The sequence below is a fragment of the Nanorana parkeri genome, unplaced genomic scaffold, assembly GCF_000935625.1.
Source record: "Nanorana parkeri isolate BGI_ZX_2015 unplaced genomic scaffold, ASM93562v1 scaffold1154, whole genome shotgun sequence".
Classification (NCBI taxonomy): domain Eukaryota; kingdom Metazoa; phylum Chordata; class Amphibia; order Anura; family Dicroglossidae; genus Nanorana; species Nanorana parkeri.
In genome coordinates this window covers 404965-408725 of record NW_017307422.1, presented here as the reverse complement: position 1 = coordinate 408725, position 3761 = coordinate 404965, and the positions used below count along the sequence as shown (strand labels likewise).

Here is a 3761-nt window from a genome sequence, read left to right as displayed (position 1 = left end):
CAAGTGATGACTGGAGGAACAGACGGGGGTGGGCACAGCCTCTAGATAGGCAGAGCCCGCTGTCAATCAGCCAGCGGGGGTGGATCCGCCCCAGCTGCGGCGCTCTCAGTATGTAGCTCGCGATATTCTGAGCTTTGGGGCACTGGAGGATGTTATTATATGTCCTCCCATGACCCTTAAGAGAACTATGGGATGAAAAAGGTTAGCCCATAGTTCTATTTTAAGGGCCAGTTCATACCAGCTGTGATGGTCTGCCCAGCACAGTCTCAATGCAAAGGCCTTGCTTCCAGTCAGCTCAGTTCACACGAGCATGTTACGGTATTTCTGTGCTGAAAAAAGTACTGTGTGTGGTGTCAGATGCAATCCACCGCATTGCGCCATGTTGAGGCTGAAAGAATTGAATGAAATGTCACTTTGTGATATTTCAATAAAGTTTTACCAAAAAAGTTATCCAGCACATCTGAGGCGTGTTCAGTTCCTTAGCCAAGCACTGAGTAGCTGTTCTGCAGCACTTCAGTTGGATGCAGCAGCTTCACTGAACGCTTTGTCTGCACAGTCTAAGCAAAATGGCGAAGGATAATATTTTTGACTAATAGTACAATTCTCCAATGAATATTTGGTGTGCTCGTCCATCAAAACATTAAATTATACGTTCCCTCGCTGAATTGATTTCCTTCATCGGGATTCAGGCACCTTTCTCCAGCGCTGCCCACAGTTAAAATGTCTGCTGGTGTCCTGTCCCCACCTTCTCCATCACACGGTGCTCTGCATCCACTTCCACTGCAAGTGCTACGTTAGCAGTGCTGAGCGCAGAGTTGCAGCACAGCGTTCAGTGGAGGTTTGCTAACTCAGCACTCGCAGTGTTTGAGCAACTGAACACACCTCAGCACTGTAGCTTAGAGTGAGCACAATGGTTGTGTTCTATTCCAGCTGGTGTAAATGGGCCCTAAGAGAAAGAATGTTTAAAGAGGAACTTTCTCACCCCTATTCTTACCTTTCAAACTTAATTAACATACTCACTTGCCCAGCAAATCTAGTATTGTTCTGCTATGCTCTGCTGCCACGTGTCGGGTACTCTGCCACCATCTTCCTAAATGGGTTCTCACTGTCTTTTCCTGGTTCTTCCCGCCAGGCCCCTGATGCTGCACGCCAGGTCTTTCCTCCTTCAGTGCCTTTTGGCAGCTGACACCTCCTGGGATATGTGACGTTACATAAACGGAGTAGAGTCAACAGTAGACTGCCTTGGCACTCTAGTTGTGTTGAAACTATAAGTCCCCATAGTACCTTTGCCTTTAGAAGTCATGCTTGGGGTTATCTTGCAATGCCTCATGGGACTTGTAGTTTCACCACAGCTGGAGAACTGATGTTGCCTACCCCTGGTTTCTTCACTGAGTCACCAGCCATATTTGCAAAGAGCAGCAAAATATCCTATGCTGTGTGGAGCAAGGATGGGCATACTCTGACCCTCCAGCTGTTTTGGAACTACAAATCCCATGAGGCATTGCAAGATTATTTCAGCCACAGACATGCCTCCCAGGGACAGATGCATGAAGGGATTTGTAGGTTTACCACAGATGGAGGGCTGGACACCTATAGTGTGGAGGATCTCTTTCCCTTTCAATTAACATACTCAGCGACCCAGTGAATCCAGCATTGTCCTGCTGTAATCCAACCATCCACTGCCACACACCAGGTCCTGCGCAGCCATCTTCCTTACATCAATGAGAGCTGCACTTCCTCCTCCAGCACCGTGTGGAAGCTGAAGCCACCTTAAAGAATTGTTTTTTTTTGTTAGGGGTAGGCAGCCTCAGCAATGTGGCTGTGGTGAAACTACGAATCCCATCATGCTTTTGGGAGTCCTGCCTGTGCCTGTCAAGTCTTGCAATGCCTTATGGGACTTGTAGTTTCACTACAATTTAAGTGGTTGCCTACCCCTATGTGAGAATGGAGACAGGGTGGACTTTTTAAGGTAAATAATGACACACACAAAAAACGGTTGGATTGTTTACACTGTGAAGGTGAGGAAGTTGTACAATGGGGCATAGCGGTTTTTATTTAAGCGAATGAACACTTGAATTAGGTAATAATGCATACGCTGTTGTTCTATAAATATTAAGCGAATCCCTATCTGCATAGAGCAGGTTATGTGGTGTGCTGTGTAGAGAACCCCGGTCACACAGCTCCCTTCTAGCCTGGTCTATGAGGTCTGTATAGGAGAACGGTCCACCTCAGCAGCCCTACACACAACCCGCTCCCACTCCGCACACCAGTCTATTCTCTCCGAGTCCTAGCCACTGCACGCGCCATGGAATTATGTGCGCCATGACGTCACGCTGCGTGCACTGACGGCGGCGGATTTCCCGTCGTACCTTGTTGTGTCAATTTGGGAGACTACGGTCGGTTTTTGGTGTCACCGGAGAGAGCGGAGATGACAGCGGCTCCGGTAATTAAGATGGTTGGTGTGAAGGCCGAGGGAAGACAGTGCCGAGACTGAGAGAGGCAGAAGCAGCGGCAGAGAGCAGTGACGGAGGAGGGGTGGAGGTGAGATACAGCCACAAAGCAGCAAATACCGGAGATCGGGAGCTGCAGGGGGAGTGGGGTGATATGACAATGGAGTACAGGGCAGTAACAAAGATGTGTGTACACTGGGATCACCGACTGGAACATTCACGGGGATGACTGATGTGACAGTAACAAGAAAGGGCTCTATGGGAAAGTGTAATAACAATCGCTGTACACGGGGAGAAGGCTCGGAGAGCTGGCTAGACTGAGTGACATGCAGTGAACGTACAGAATGAACACACAGAGCTGGCCTAGTCACGGATCGTGAAACTTCTTTATTCTCTTTCAGCTCGAATGTGTTTATTTGTTCAGGCAGAAGTAAGGCAGGCGATACACTTGCTAATATCTGCAAGTAATGCCGATTGGACCATTCTCAAGCTGCATTGTATGTGGTAGATATAGATATATATAGATATATATATATAGATATATATAGATATATCTCTATCTATCTATCTATATATATCCATACACACTGGGGCTGAGGAACCCATACAAGAAGCAGTTCACAATCAGATCTTGTTGGTACCGCAAAGCTCACTGTACACATTTGCACACACATGATAAAATATAAATGTTTGGCTAGAATACGGCTCCAGACCCCCAATCAATTTATATGCTCTGAAAGCAGAGGCCCTGTAGAATAAAAAGATGCTAGTTGCAAATTTTTATGTGACACGGTATTTGCACAAATGTTTATCAAACCAGTATTTTTAGGATAAAATAAACTAAATTAAAATTTAGTGCACAGAAACATAATATAATACCCATTTTTTTTGTAAAATATGAAAGACGGGGTCAAGTCGGGTAAATAGATACCAAACATGTCAAGCTTTAAAATTGCATTCGCCCGTGAAGCCGCAAAAAACGTCAATACCCAAAATTTCCTATAGGGAACACTTTAAAATGCTTTTACCGCTCATCAGTTCAGTGCTACCAGTGACTGATGGCTGTAGAATTATTGCTCTGAATCCGATGTTCCTGGCGATACATAACATGTATAGCCCAATTGTCGTTTTCGTATGTAGGCGCACTGATGCGTGTGTATGTGTGTGCACGTAGGGGGCGGGGGACTTTAAAATTATTTTTTTGTAAAAATTTTTTTCTTATGTTACTTTAATTTTGTAAAAATGTGAAACACTTTTTTTTTTTTTTTTTTTTTACACCTTATTTATTTCAAATATCTACTGGGGGCTCGG

The 3761-nt window shown here is 45.4% G+C and overlaps 1 protein-coding gene across 2 annotated transcripts in view; it reads left to right on the top strand.

Annotated features, from left to right (window-relative positions):
* Nucleotides 1–2314: 2314 nt before the first annotated feature.
* SIN3B (SIN3 transcription regulator family member B) overlaps nt 2315–3761 on the top strand; it is a 50978-nt gene continuing 49531 nt past the window's right edge. The window contains exon 1 of one of the 2 annotated variants that reach the window (XM_018568212.1): nt 2315–2443. The gene's annotated coding sequence lies outside the window, so the exon portion shown is untranslated. Of the gene's footprint in view, nt 2456–3761 lie in introns of both variants that reach the window. The other variant, XM_018568213.1, reaches the window with a different exon arrangement.